This window comes from Littorina saxatilis, linkage group LG14 (assembly GCF_037325665.1).
Source record: "Littorina saxatilis isolate snail1 linkage group LG14, US_GU_Lsax_2.0, whole genome shotgun sequence".
NCBI classification, from domain to species: Eukaryota; Metazoa; Mollusca; class Gastropoda; order Littorinimorpha; family Littorinidae; genus Littorina; species Littorina saxatilis.
The window spans coordinates 27,839,694-27,856,578 of NC_090258.1; positions in this window are offsets into that span (position 1 = coordinate 27,839,694).

The following is a 16,885-nucleotide window of genomic DNA, read 5'->3' on the forward strand; positions in this document are numbered from 1 at the left end:
TCAACTAATGAACCCCTAACACAATTGGGACCCCCCCCCCCCCCCCCCCCCCCCCCCCCCCCCCCCCCAACCTGATACGGTCCGGCCATGAGCGTTCTATATCGTCCTCTTTAGAAATAAAACTCGTTGCGCTGTTGACAAACGTACGTTTCTATTTGCAAACATCCATAAAGTAATATTTTGTTAATCATGTTTAAAACATTTCTTCTGAGTAGAATTACGCTAAATCAAACCACACACAAAATGAAAAAAACTGAAACTAAATCTAAATCAAAGCCATATTGCGCGTAACATAAAGCAACAGTTTAACCGTCTGCAAGGGAGATTGTTAGTAGTAGATCTAAAAGAAAAGAATGGATTCCATGGAAGCTCGTGTAACTATGCACATTGAACATCTTTGAAGCTTCGGATATAACTCGATGAAACAAAAAAAGAACCAAAACTTAAAACATGTCCCAACAGTTGTTAGTCCACCTCTCTCTTCCCGCCCTGATATGGCCCTTCGTGGTCGGCTGGGCGTTAAACAAACAAACAAACAAAAAACCTCTCTCTTCACCCGACCCCCACACTCACATATTTTGTGTCTGAAAAGCTCTCAAACGCACTGGCACACACGCACACACACTGACTTATACAGAGTCCATTTAGAAAGATGTTCAGTAATTGCGATAAGACAAGACTTTTGTCTCCTTTGGTAAACATCACGGTGTTTTTTCCCGCCACTGCTTATCCACGTGTAAAACTATTTCCCATAAGACAGCGCGAGTGGAGAAACTACGTCATATCATAGGGAAATCCCCTGCTGGAGCAGGATCGGAGCAGGAACGGAGCAGAACCGGAGCGTGTGTGTGAGAGGGCAGGTGGAGAGCGGAGACAATTTTCTTGCTCCGCTCCACCCTTGCTCCGCCTGACTGACTGACTGACTATTAGGGTTTAACGTCCTCTTAGACCAACTGGTCTATATTGGGACAGGTATTGGTAATACGCTGAAGATATGGCGTGATACTTTGATTCGAACAAGCCCTCTGTGGCTGTCTTCTTAGACACACCAGCATTGGGTTTGTCTCGTCAAAGTATCGAAATACGATCATCATAATCGGAGACGAGAGATGATGCATGCGTGTCTTCGTGTTTTCCAAGCCCTGAGACTTCTGCTGTGAACTTGGGATCTTTTTCGTGCGCATGTGTGCACACGGGGGTGTTCGGACACCGAAGAGAGTCTGCACAAAGTTGACTCCGAGAAATAAATCTCTCGCCGAACGTGGGGATCGAACCCACGCTGATAGCGACCAACTGGATACAAAGCCAGCGCGCTACCGCCTGTGTGTGAGCCCCCCTTTAGCAGCCATACGCCGCTTTCAGGGGATGCATGCTTGGTATTTTCATGTTTCTATGACCCACCGCACTCTGACATGGATTACAGGATCTTTTCCGTGCGCACTTGGTCTTGTGCTTGCGTGTACACACGAAGGAGGATATCCGGAGAAGTATCCTGAAGTAAGATTTACGTCTAAACAGGACCTTCCCGTGGTGTTATTGGGGAGATAAGGGGTGAATGTTTTGCATGTTGTACCCGGGCGCTACATTGACGGAATGTCACTTGCATTAAGAGTAGTACTCTCGTACCCTGAGGTAAAACTAAGCTGTAAACAGGAACTTTCCTTTATGTTTTCGGGAAGGGAGTAGCTTTATGACATACTTAGGTTCAGATTCGCCGTATTGTTGGCTAGAACCTCGATAGACGATACACAAAAGTTGAGAGACAGGCGTCGCGTAAAGCGGAAAGTGGCGGGGGGGGGGGGGGGGGGGGGGGGGGGGGGGGGGGGGGGGGGGGGGGGGAGAGGGGGGTAGCGTTGGGCAAGTGTTTGTGAATTCGTGAGTGCGTGTGTGTATATGTGTGTGTGGGGGGGGTGGGGGGGGGGGGTTGTGAGGATGATCCTTGGATGATCCTTAGGCCCCCCCAAAAAATAGGTGTGGTTACGGTAACATAGCCAAAAAAAAATAGGGCAGGTAGGTAGGCAATCACTTTTTTTTTTTTTTACTTTTTTTTCTAATGTGTACAAATTAAACCTACTTGACAGGGAAATAAGTGTGCGACACGGGCGCTTTCGCTTTCATTGCGTTTTTTGCACTCGTTTTTTTTTTTTGACAAATGTAATAAAAAGTTATAGGATCGGCCCCTAAAAATAGGGTAGGTCGGGTTACCGTAACCACACCTATTTTTTTGTTAGGCCTTATGGACAGGTGTGACTGTATCTGCAGTTTAACAAAATACACTGCCTGGGTTCTCGCTGTGCACTGTTGGATTTTGCATGCATTTATTTTAATTATGATTTGGAGAACTCTGTTTTTATTAAACATCAGCAGTATTTTTAACATTTCCATTCGTTTTTGAGTAATCGTGTACACACACTGTCTTGTTGTTTTAACAAGACAGAGAGTCAGCAGTGGGTGTTACCTCCCCTGACTGTATCTATCTCACTATTCCTGTTGATGCGTGAAGCCGCTCAGTATTCGTCAAGACTTCGGCGCCAGCAAATTTTGAGGTTACCAGGGGCGGAGCAGTTAAGCCCGGGGGGGGGGGGGGGGGGGGGGGGTTACAACCTAGGGTCCGCTGGGGGGTCTGGGTGGCGAAGCCCCCCTGAAACTGAAGAATTTTAGCTACTTCATAAACACTTTGTGGCTTATCCTTGATTCTAATCATGATCAACTGGTGTCAGCAGCCATTCATTATTTCTTTTAAAGTTAGTATTAAATAATGGCAATTTATCTTCCATGATATCTGCTCCCGACATCATACAGTATGGTTAGAAGGAAGACATGTCGCATAGGAGTGGCAGTTAAAACTGTACAAAAATGCTACTAATTAATCAATTAACTCTCCCCCCCGGCTTTACAGACAGAAACAACAACATTCACAGACAGAAGATTTTTAATTTTTCTTTTACAGCCGAGGGGGGGGGGGGGGGGGGGGGGGGGGGGGGGGTCCGGAACCCCCCCCCCCCCCCCCCCCCCCCCCCCCCACTAATCTGCCCCTGGTTACGCTGTTCGTATCTTAGGCTCTGCGTATAAAAAAAGTATGTGTAAAGCCGCTCAGTATTCGTCAAGACTTCGGCCCCAGGGCTTGGAGTGCGCTGACAATCACTGAAATCATATTCATACGCCTGTTCCCCTTCTTTTCATCTGAGAAGATTCTTCCACCCTTTGCCTAAGCGAGACTGTACTCTCAGCCTCAGAATTAATTAATGACATGTAGCTTATATTCTCAACAATACCAAATGACCATAAATTTCCTGCGGCTCAATTAAAGCAGAAGTGTTTTTTCCTGACAGATTGCATGTGCCTGTGCCACAGTGAAGCCCACTGATCTAAAAATAGAAGTCGCTGTGTCTTATCTCATTTTCGACTTGCATAGATTTTTCTCATATGCCGTGTTAGTGGCATGTAGCTTACCAAATGATGAGTTAGTATACAATTCCCAGCGGCTAACAGAAAACACAAGTGTTATTCCGATAACGTACCAGCCAGACAAGCATTTGAAAGTCGACTGACTCGATCGACTCTTCCATACGTAGCAGACTACACTGAAATACGACCGCATCAGTTCAATTAATGAATGGTTTCCGAATTATTATTTCAAGGCAACAACAATCGGAATCGAAAACGTGAAGGGTTCAAAACATTCTTACCATGTATTTGACTTATTACCAGTCTGCCTCATGCGTGCAGACTCAATGCAACGTGACGAGCAATTTTTGTTTTTGAAATGAGACTGCAGTGGTTCGATTACCCTAGCCTAGCAGACGACATAAACTCCGCTCAGCAAATTAACATGTTGGGCAAATGTGACCGAAAAAACGATGGGGATATAATACGTGTAGGGTTCAGAGCATTCTTACCGTTCATATTTAGTACCAGAATCCCCGATGAGTGAAGATACAACACGAGAAACATACCACATTTACTTTAAAAATGTGTTAACCGTAGACTGGAGTCAATTCAAGGGGCATCACTCTGCACAGTCAATCCGTCGAACTCGAAGCTCGACTGAAGGTTTTGAATCGCAAATAACTAAGATAGTCCTTTCCCGAGTTCAAATGAGGTCTCTATGGAAGATCATCACGTTTTAGCTTAACGCTACACTGGAATTTACCAACAGAAATTAAAACAAGAGTTTGCGTGTGACGAAAGCACGACACACTTGAGACAGCCCACACAAAAGTAGATCTGACACGACCCGACCACACAGTTATGGCTATCCAAATGCGCGTAGCAAAAAATTGCGTTTTGAATCTTCTTTTTTCTCTGGTGGTACTGACAATATCGTTATTGAAACAATCCCAGTGCACTAAGGGATTTATAGAGCAAATCTCGAAAATAATTATTGAACTCAGCGCTATGCGCTTCGTTCAATAATGAATTTTCTCGATTTGCTCTATAAATCCCTTAGCGCACTGTTATGTCTCAATAACTTAAATAATAATAATAATAATAATAATAATAATAATAATAATTGTCAGTAAGTACTGGTGTCACATGACAGATGTGAACCAGTTGATTGGCTAATGGCGATGCGCTTAAATCTGTTAGCGCACTCTTGGAGTGCGCTAACTTTTCCACAGAGCGTATTCTTACGCCCTTTGCCAAAGCGAGACTGTACTCTCATCCTCAGAATTAATTAATGACATGTAGCTTATATTCTCCACTTTACCAAAAAATAACCATAAATTTCCTGCGGCTCAAAGCAGAAGTGTGTTTTTTTCTGACAGATCGCAGGCGCCTGTGCCACAGTGAATCCCACTAATCTAAAAATAGAAGCGGCTGTGTCTCTTCCACAATGGTCTCTTCTCGTTTTGACTTGCAAAAATTCTTCTCATATGCCGTGTTAGTGGCATGTAGCTTATTAACCACATTACCAAATGATGAGTTAGTATAAAATTACCAGCGGCAAACAGAAAACACAAGTGTTATTCCGATAACGTACCAGCGAGACCAGCATTTGAAAGTCGACTCTGTTATAGTAGACTACACTGAAATACGACTGCATCAGTTCAGTAAATGAATGGTTTCCGAATTATTATTTCAAGGCAACAACAATCGGAATCGAAAACGTGTAGGGTTAAGAACGTTCTTACCATGTACACAACTTATTACCAGCCTGCCTCATGCGTGCAGACGAGCAATTTTTTGTCTTTGAAATTAGACTGCAGTTCAGTGGTTCGATTGCCCTAGCCGCCTAGCAGACGACATAAACCCCGCAGCAAATTAACATGTTGGGCAAATGTGAACAAACAAACGATGAGGATGTAATACGTGTAGAGTTCAGAGCATTCTTACCGTTCATTGTTTTTTTTTCTCTCTTTTTTTTAATTTTTTTTTTATTCTCTTTTGAACCTCAGTTACAATATGACTCGCTCTGAGTACAGGGCCGGACCCAGGGGGGGGGGGGGGGGGGGGGTTCCAGGGGTTCCGGAACCCCACCCCTGGAAAAAGCATGTACCTTGCTTTGAGTGTTTTTTTTGTTTTTTTACTAGTTTTAGCACCAAAACAATGCTGCTCTTAACCCTCAAAACAAGGCCCAGAATGTACCAGATTGCACAGATTTTAACCGTTTTTCAAAAATTTTCCGGGGGGGCATGCCCCCGGACCCCCCTAGTTCAGCAGGCGCGCGCTTGTGGCTTCGCCACTTCGCTGATTTGCCCCCCCAAAAAAGGAGGAACCCCCCCCTTACAACTCATTTGGTCCGGCCCTGGAGTATGATACTGTGAGCGATGCTGAACAGCTTAAACGTAAACAGATTGGGTTATAAATAGCAATAATATCATTCTTTCGTTTAACATGGACAATCTTCGAAAATGTACAATATTTTCAATCAATTATAATTTAGCTATAATTCTCTCCGTGAGCAAGCATTTGCACACTTTCTCTCTCTCTCTATCCTCTCTCTCCCCATCCTCTCTCTCTCTCCTCTCCCTCTCTCTCTATATTTAGTCGTCCTCTCTCTCTCTCCCCTTCTCCCTCTCTCTCTCTCTCTTCTCTCCCTCTCTCTCTTTCTCTATATTTAGTCGTCCTATCTCACTCTCTCCCCCTCTCCCTCTCTCTCACCCTCCCTGGCACTTCTTACCGTTCATATATAGTACCAGACTCCCCGATGAGTGAAGATACAACACGAGAAACATACCACATTTACTTTGAAAATGTGCTAACCGTGGCCTTGGAGTCAATTCAAGGGGCAACACTCTGCACAGTCAATCTGTCCAAGCTCGATGAAGGTTTCGAATCGCAAATAACTAAGAGCACAGTCCTTTCTCAGAGTTTAAATGAGGTCTGTATGAAAGATCATCACTTTTTAGCTTAACGCTACTCTGGAATTTACCAACAGAAATTAAAACAAGAGTTTGCGTGTGACGAAAGCACGACACACTTTTTTTTTTATACACGTTTTTATTTCTTTTTGGTACACGACATCAACATCAGACAGCAACATAAAATAACATCAACCATACAAAACTATGCATCTTAAAAAAAAAATCACAAAAAACCAACAACGGGAAAACACACTAAAGCATACAATCACACAGCCCATATTCAATACATTTCTAAATTATGTAAACAAGCTCTTCGTCTCCTTTTTTATGTTTCTATTTGATTATTTTGTAAAACTACTCATACCACCAAGTCCTGTTCTCCGTTAAGCTGCTGCAAAATATACAGACAATGTTTATGTTCAAGTCTAAAATAAAAAACATATTTAATAAAGCACGACACACTTGAGGCAGCCCACAAATCTTCTTTTTTCTCTGGCGGTACTGACAATATCGTTATTGAAACAATCCCAGTGCACTAAGGGATTTATAGAGCAAATCTCGAAAATAATTATTGAACTCAGCGCTATGCGCTTCGTTCAATAATGAATTTTCTCGATTTGCTCTATAAATCCCTTAGTGCACTGGGATGTCTCAATAACTTAAATAATAAGAGTATTTATCGGGCGCAAATCCTGAAATAGTTCTAAGCGCCTTACAATCTTAAATATAATCATCTTAACAGCAACAATACACAACATAAGCGCCTTAAATCAATCTTACATATCATAACCTTAATAACAGCAACAATACACATTTAAAAACAAATAAACTTTAAATAAATGCAACTCAATCACGTACACATTACAAATGACTCTATCGTTATCAACAACAATCTCAGATGTTCGCTACACATAATGATGGGACACTTTCCCACACGCACACACACACACACACACGCACACACACACACGCACACACACACACACGCGCACACACCAACCAGCACATCTCCACATTGCCAAATGATAACATAGCCTAAATATCCAAGCGGCTCACAGAAAACATACGTGTTATTCCGAGAGAATTCAAGCTGGACCAGTATTTGGAAGTCGAATACTTCAATCGACTCTCTTTCACGTAACACACGACATGGGAACGCGACAGCATTAGCTTATCAAATGAATTGTTTCCGCATATTTCAATGTAGCAACTATCGGAATCCAAAACGTGTGTGGTTCAGAACATTCTTGCTATGTAATCTTAGTACCAGCCTCCCCGTTGAGTGCATATGCAACACAATAAATAACATGCCATTTTTTGTTTTGTTGTTGTTTTGTTTTTGTTTTGTTTGTTGGGGGGGGGGGGGGGGGGGAGACAAGTTGACCGTCAAACAGGTAGTCAGTTTCACTAGTAGTTTCTTGGATGGGGGAGTTCATTTCTATAGAGCAACGAATCTTCTAACACGTGGTTTTGCTATAATTAATTAACTAAATATTAAATAAAAATGTATGCTCACGCTAAAATTAAGCATACCTATAACACATACTGTTAATTGCTAATCGATAGAATGTGAAGAGTCATCGAATAGTACGTAACCGGTCGGTGTTTGAAGTAGCCAACACTCCCAACATTTACAGATACAAAGGAATTCACCAAAGAAAAACAAAAAAAGGTGAGAGTTTTGTCTGGAAGTAAAAGGCATGGTTAAGCCAGCACACACAAGAAAAGTAGATCTCTTAGTCGACCTGTCCACAAAGTTTTCCAAACGACCACAGGAAAAACAATGTGCCTTGGGAAACGTTCTAATCTCTTGTGGTTACTGACAATATCGTTATCAAAACAATCACAGTGCGCTAAGAGATTAATTGAGCAAATCTCGAAAATAAGTATCGAACTCAGCGCTATGCGCTTCGTTCAATAACACATTGTCCTCGATTTGCTCTACACATATCTTAGACATAAAAATAGTAATGTCGCCATGACTGACAATTGACAAGCCAATATGAGAGGCAAACGCCCTAATGTGTAAGTCACTGCGAACAGTAGCGCTGAACTGAGGTCGAACGTCGCCAGCTGCGCTCAGCGATAACGATGTTGCGCGTGCTTCTTTTCAATAGAACTCCAACAATTATGGAGCGACTTTGTCTATCTCGTGCGTGCTAGTTTTAGGGACTGACTATCTCGTGCACTCAACTTAATGGATCTTATTATCTCGTGCACACTAATTTTGTGTCTTAGAACTATCCCGTGCACACTAGTTTTGTGTTCTTACTATCTCGTGCACACTAGTTTTGTGTTCTTATTATCTCGTGCACACTAGTTTTGTGTCTTAGAACTATCCCGTTCACACTAGTTTTGTGTCTTAGAACAATCCCGTTCACACTAGTTTTGTGTCTTAGAACTATCCCGTTCACACTAGTTTTGTGTCTTAGAACTATCCCGTGCACACTAGTTTTGTGTCTTAGAACTATCCCGTGCACACTAGTTTTGTGTCTTAGAACTATCCCGTTCACACTAGCTTTGTGTCTTAGAACAATCCCGTTCACACTAGTTTTGTGTCTTAGAACTATCCCGTTCACACTAGTTTTGTGTCTTAGAACTATCCCGTTCACACTAGTTTTGTGTCTTAGAACTATCCCGTGCACACTAGTTTTGTGTTCTTATTATCTCGTGCACACTAGTTTTGTGTCTTAGAACAATCCCGTTCACACTAGTTTTGTGTCTTAGAACTATCCCGTTCACACTAGTTTTGTGTTCTTATTATCTCGTGCACACTAGTTTTGTGTCTTAGAACTATCCCGTTCACACTAGTTTTGTGTTCTTATTATCTCGTGCACACTAGTTTTGTGTCTTAGAACAATCCCGTTCACACTATTTTTGTGTCTTAGAACTATCCCGTTCACACAAGTTTTGTGTTCTTATTATCTCGTGCACACTAGTTTTGTGTCTTAGAACAATCCCGTTCACACTAGTTTTGTGTCTTAGAACTATCCCGTTCACACTAGTTTTGTGTTCTTATTATCTCGTGCACACTAGTTTTGTGTCTTAGAACAATCCCGTTCACACTAGTTTTGTGTTCTTATTATCTCGTGCACACTAGTTTTGTGTCTTAGAACTATCCCGTTCACACTATTTTTGTGTCTTAGAACTATCCCGTTCACACAAGTTTTGTGTTCTTATTATCTCGTGCACACTAGTTTTGTGTCTTAGAACTATCCCGTTCACACTAGTTTTGTGTTCTTATTATCTCGTGTACACTAGTTTTGTGCCTTTAACTGTCTTGTGCACACTAGTTTTGTGCCTTTAACTGTCTTGTGCACACTAGTTTCTTTTGTTTTTAATGTGGCACCAGGTTTAAACATTAATATATTCACATTCACACGAAATTTGTGGTGAAACCACCAAAAAACACTGAAGGTATAGGCAAAGGAACTCACGTGTAAGCGTTTAACCGGATGCAATCTCGGTATTCGCGTAACGACTAGCTATACATTTTCCCCACATATATGCCATGAGAATGGCATATGTCAGATCAAATTTCAGGTAAACCGGTCAATAAACATTTCTCATTTCTCATTTCTCTCTCATTTCTCATTACTTTATTGTCCCATCGCTGGGAAATTCGGGTCGCTTCCTCCCAGTGGAAAGCTAGCAGCAACGGAGTCGCGCTACCCAGGTGTCTGCGTGTTTAGGTGTATTCAGCCACCTGCACTTATGGCAGAATGACCAAGGTCTTTTACGTGCCATTGTGATGACACGGGGGTGGGACATGGCTTCCGTCTCTGGGTCTGCACATAAAGTTGACCCGTGTCCGTCCCGGCCCGAATTCGAACCTGCGACCTTTCGATCACAAGTCCAGTGCTCTACCAACTGAGCTATTAGCGATCAAACGTGTGACGGACGGATGGAAGGACATATTGACAGAGGCCTATTAACAATATGGATTTGATGCAACACTCAATATATATTTAACAGGAACAGATTGAGTAGATTCGACCATACTGTCACAGATTGTAGCCACACCAACCCGATTTTAGCTTCCAGATGTTTACCTTTTTACATTTAGTCAAGTTTTGACTAAATGTTTTAACATCGAGGGGGGAATCGAGACGAGGGTCGTGGTGTATGTGTGTGTGTATGTGTGTGTGTGTGTGTGTGCGTGCGTGCGTGTAGAGCGATTCAGACCAAACTACTGGACCGATCTTTATGAAATTTGACATGAAAGTTCCTGGGTATGATATCCCCATACGTTTTTTTCATTTTTTTGATAAATGTCTTTGATGACGTCATATCCGGCTTTTCGTGAAAGTTGAGGCGGCACTGTCACGCCCTCATTTTTCAACCAAATTGGTTGAAATTTTGGTCAAGTATTGTTCGACGAAGCCCGGACTTCGGTATTGCATTTCAGCGTGGTGGCTTAAAAATTAATTAATGACTTTGGTCATTAAAAATCTGAAAATTGTAAAAAAAATATTTCTTTTATAAAACGATCCAAATTTACGTTCATCTTATTCTCCATCATTTGCTGATTCCAAAAACATATAAATATGTTATATTTGGATTAAAAACAAGCTCTGAAAATTAAATATATAAAAATTATTTTCAAAATTAAATTTTCGAAATCAATTTAAAAACACTTTCATCTTATTCCTTGTTGGTTCCTGATTCCAAAAACATATAGATATGATATGTTTGGATTAAAAACACGCTCAGAAAGTTAAAACGAAGAGAGGTACAGAAAAGCGTGCTATCCTTCTTAGCGCAACTACTACCCCGCTCTTCTTGTCAATTTCACTGCCTTTGCCATGAGCGGTGGACTGACGATGCTACGAGTATACGGTCTTGCTGCGTTGCATTGCGTTCCGTTTCATTCTGTGAGTTCGACAGCTACTTGACTAAATGTTGTATTTTCGCCTTACGCGACTTGTTACATTTAGTCAAGTTTTGACTAAATGTTTTAACGTAGAGGGGGGAATCGAGACGAGGGTGTGGTGTATGTGTGTGTGTCTGTCTGTCTGTGCGTGTGTGTGTGTAGAGCGATTCAGACTAAACTACTGGACCAATCTTTGTGAAATTTTACATGAGAGTTCCTGGGAATGATATCCCCGGATTTTTTCTTTTTTTCGATAAATACCTTTGATGACGTCATATCCGGCTTTTTGTAAAAGTTGAGGCGGCACTGTCACACCCTCATTTTTCAATCAAATTGATTGAAATTTTGGCCAAGCAATCTTCGACAAAGGCCGGACTTCGGTATTGCATTTCAGCTTGGTGGCTTAAAAATTAATTAATGACTTTGGTCATTAAAAATCTGAAAATTGTAAAAAAAAAATTAAAATTATAAAACGATCCAAATTTACGTTCATCTTATTCTTCACCATTTCCTGATTCCAAAAACATATAAATATGTTATATTTGTATTAAAAACAAGCTCTGAAAATTAAAAATATAAAAATTATGATCAAAATTAAATTTTCGAAATCAATTTAAAAACACTTTCATCTTATTCCTTGTCGGTTCCTGATTCCAAAAACATATAGATATGATATGTTTGGATTAAAAACACGCTCAGAAAGTTAAAACGAAGAGAGGTACAGAAAAGCGTGCTCCTTCTCAGCGCAACTACTACCCCGCTCTTCTTGTCAATTTCACTGCCTTTGCCACGAGCGGTGGACTGACGATGCTACGAGTATACGGTCTTGCTGAAAAATTGCAGTGCGTTCAGTTTCATTCTGTGAGTTCGACAGCTTGACTAAATGTAGTATTTTCGCCTTACGCGACTTTTTTTTCTTCTGAAGGGCCTTGCATACAAACACCATCCCCTGACAATATGAGTTGAACAAGCTATTAAATGGAGTCTGGAGGGTTCAAGTCGGATGAACGTGGCTACTGCTCAGTGTCAAACCTCCTGCTGTTGAGGCAGTCTTCCAATTTGACATTTGATTTTGTTTAAAGCATAACACATCAAACTATTGGAAATGAATACTTAGAACTTTACAACCTAATCATCCCACATCTCAAACTTATTTTCAGCAAAAATGAAGTCATTCGCCGGAAATCATTATTGGCATTTTAGAGGGTGGCAAGCTTTGAGTCACCTTGTAGTTTGCTAGTTTGTCCTCAAATATTTTGAATAGCACTAGTGTCCGTTTGCGGGTTGCCTGAAAGATGGTGTGTTTTTTTTTTAAACATGAGCATGTGAATAAGAACAGAACACGCAGTTATGAATAATACATTAGATACATTTTACAAGGATTGGTGCTTGTATATAATGCATGTTTTGATGTAACCCTTATGTTCTTTTTTTATATTTTTTTTATTTTATTTTTATTTTTTTTACATATCTTTTATACTGCGACCACCAAGCCCTGAGTATGCCTAATGTAATTGCACTTATGGCTAAACTTTCTTCTTGTTAAATATTTCTTCATAAAGACTACTTCAAATGAACTAAATGTTTTCCCTTATCAAGTCCTTCGAACAAGTTTTTTGATTTTTTTTGTTGTATTTGTTTAAATGCAGGTCGGTTTGTTTTTGTCACCCCACCCTCATCACTACCTGCCTTTGCTCCTCTGCTGTCACAGCAGGCTTGAAGGCACAGTCCTTTGCCAAATCAAGTATGCTCACTACATCAGATCTGCCAAGGATTTTACACAGAAATTAACAATCTCGACTTGCACACATACCAATAATCCACATCCTGACTGATTCTTAGAGGTGGATTTTTTTTGAATGAATTACACGTGTGCCGTTTTAGAAATTATTTCATACAAAAATCCACATTCGCACAGAAATCATCCTGATTGTTGATTTCTGGCATTTTTCAAAACGGCATGATGGCGCCATATCCCATATAAAAGCTGTAGTAAGATTTGAGATGGCGAACACAATCGTTTACACGGGAAGGGCCGTGCATTTAAGAGGACGCCTCCATGTGTGGATGACTAAAGCAAAAAACAGAAATTTGAGTGCACGAGTTTTTCCTGCATAATTATTCAAAAAACTGGTTCAGACCTCCGGTAACGGGAACACATGTTGGTTCTTTTAACACGACATCACAAAGACCTTATTAAACGCCTTTAGTGCGTATGTCGATTTTTTGTTTGTTAATGAATTAATATTTAAATCCCCCACGTGTAATTCATTCCTAAAAAAACCACCCCCAGCTGAAATAAGCAGTCTGGATGTTGAGTTTTGGTATGTCTCCAAGTCGAGAGACTTTTTCAGATCAGATCTGATATAGTGAGCGTACTTGTTTTGGGGAAGGACTGTGCCTTTAAGCCTGTATTGACTGTTCGAGTATTGAGATAAACCTGGTGGCAATGGCAGCACGGATGGCAGGACGCAGCGAGTACGACACATATGACAACAAAGCGACCTGCATTTTTTTTAGAAACTTGTTTGGAGGTATTGAAAGGGGGAAACATTTTGTTAATGTTGTGATATTGTTCCACCACGATTGGTTCTGGTGTATCACGTGGTTCATGAATATTCAATCAGTTGGAGACTAATGGCGGAATCCGTGTGCATGTTGGAAGGCTGAGAGCGAAAGCACATAGCGATAGTTCCACTCATACATACACTCTAGCATTCAAAGACACTACAAATGTCAAGTTGTCTTTATGAAGAAATGATGAACACGAAGGACGTGGCTGGTCTTCGTAGTAACACAATGGTCCTCCTCAGGACTAGATTTTTCTGTGATACGTTCTTCACTAGGGGACTTTGCTTTGACATTTTGGTCCGCCCCAGGAGGGTCTGATGTTCCCAGTTGGCTATTATGGGATATTTCACTCTCTCTTACTTTCGCTCTGCTGAGAGATTGGAACAAATCTCGGAAAAAGACTCTTTGCTAACTTTCAGTTGTTTCTTTCTGTTACGAAGCGATTTACTCGTATTTTTGGTAATGTGTATTGTTGTAGCGATGGTCAGACATTGAAAAGGGCTATAGGCTGCATAACGTCACGTTGACAGCAGTTGAACCTTTGTGTTATTGACAAGGTTTTTCACGTGCAAGTGATGCAGACGACAGCTCACTGGCAATGTCATAGCAAGAACGACTTTGTAGAATCAGTCGCCGTCAAGGAGCCAAGCTCAACTCATGTTTTTCGTAACACTCTAGCAGACGGGCTCCTGTTTTATGTATCTGACTGAAGAAGGATCAAGACTGACGAACTTTCCCTACCAGTTTACATGATATCTTCTATTTTCATATTCATGCCAGGCCGGCGACTGTACTAAATGTTGGGTTTACACTCTTTTGAATGTTCCAACTGGAGGGTTTTCATCGGCGGAGGCTGAACTGAACTGGTGACTGCAGCATGGTGTACATGTCCATGGCCATGGAGAGCTGGCAGAGTTCTACCGTCAGCCGCCGAGACGATCTGGAAGGATAACATTCAAGGGCTACGTCAAGCAACGTTTGCTTGTCGTGAGGATGCATCCTTGTCAGTCGTCTGAAGGACTTACAGCCATACCAACATCTTGAGGGCCGGAAGATGGCAGTAGGGTCTGAAGGACTTACAGCCATACCAACATCTTGAGGGCCGGAAGATGGCAGTAGGGTCTGAAGGACTTACAGCCATACCAACATCTTGAGGGCCGGAAGATGGCAGTAGGGTCTGAAGGACTTACAGCCATACCAACATCTTGAGGGCCGGAAGATGGCAGTAGGGTCTGAAGGACTTACAGCCATACCAACATCTTGAGGGCCGGAAGATAGCAGTAGGGTCTGAAGGACTTACAGCCATACCAACATCTTGAGGGCCGAAAGATGGCAGGAGGGTCTGAAGGACTTACAGCCATACCAACATCTTGAGGGCCGGAAGATGGCAGTAGGGTCTGAAGGACTTACAGCCATACCAACATCTTGAGGGCCGGAAGATGGCAGTAGGGTCTGAAGGACTTACAGCCATACCAACATCTTGAGGGCCGGAAGATGGCAGTAGGGTCTGAAGGACTTACAGCCATACCAACATCTTGAGGGCCGGAAGATGGCAGTAGGGTCTGAAGGACTTACAGCCATACCAACATCTTGAGGGCCGGAAGATGGCAGCAGGGTCCGAAGGACTTACAGCCATACCAACATCTTGAGGGCCGAAAGATGGCAGTAGGGTCTGAAGGACTTACAGCCATACCAACATCTTGAGGGCCGGAAGATGGCAGTAGGGTCTGAAGGACTTACAGCCATACCAACATCTTGAGGGCCGGAAGATGGCAGTAGGGTCTGAAGGACTTACAGCCATACCAACATCTTGAGGGCCGAAAGATGGCAGTAGGGTCTGAAGGACTTACAGCCATACCAACATCTTGAGGGCCGAAAGATGGCAGTAGGGTCTGAAGGACTTACAGCCATACCAACATCTTGAGGGCCGAAAGATGGCAGGAGGGTCTGAAGGACTTACAGCCATACCAACATCTTGAGGGCCGAAAGATGGCAGGAGGGTCTGAAGGACTTACAGCCATACCAACATCTTGAGGGTCGAAAGATGGCAGCAGGGTCTGAAGGACTTACAGCCATACCAACATCTTGAGGGCCGAAAGATGGCAGTAGGGTCTGAAGGACTTACAGCCATACCAACATCTTGAGGGCCGAAAGATGGCAGTAGGGAATGAAGGACTTACAGCCATACCAACATCTTAAGGGCCGGAAGATGGCAGTAGGGTCTGAAGGACTTACAGCCATACCAACATCTTGAGGGCCGGAAGATGGCAGTAGGGTCTGAAGGACTTACAGCCATACCAACATCTTGAGGGCCGGAAGATGGCAGTAGGGTCTGAAGGACTTACAGCCATACCAACATCTTGAGGGCCGAAAGATGGCAGTAGGGTCTGAAGGACTTACAGCCATACCAACATCTTGAGGGCCGAAAGATGGCAGTAGGGTCAGAAGGACTTACAGCCATACCAACATCTTGAGGGCCGAAAGATGGCAGTAGGGTCTGAAGGACTTACAGCCATACCAACATCTTGAGGGCCGAAAGATGGCAGTAGGGTAACGTACAGTAGAATACCTATTCGTCTTACCTGTTGAGCTGCTTTGTTTGAGCCAAAAGGTGTCTGTGTCTTGGACTGTGCTTTTGTGAGCAAGAAACACTTAACAGGTGGGGAGGGGGGGGGGGGGGGTTGAGTGGGACTTTGATGTGTGATTCCTGATTTCCAAATGTTCAACATTTTCTTTAGCTGCATTATTTTAGTTATTCATGAGTGGGTGGGTGGAGGGGATGGGCTAGTTCTAACTATGCATTAGATTATAAAATTGTATTCTGTGTAGACCCTTCCACCAGCATCTTAGACCACTCTTTGTACATTTTCTTTTAATAGATGATTGTCATTTGTTTTACCTCATGCCTGCCCTGCGTGTGATGGTGTGATCGTGACTGCTGTAGTGTGGGCGTGTGTGTGTTGGTGTGTATGTCAGTGTATGTGTGGGCGTGTGTGTGTGTGTCAGTGTGTGTGTGGGTGTGTGTGTGTGCGTGATTTTACCAACCCTACGCGAAATTCCTTGTGCTTTAAATGTTTTTTAATGTCACTTGGCTCAATAAATACTGTATTCTGTATTCTGTATCCCATCTCCT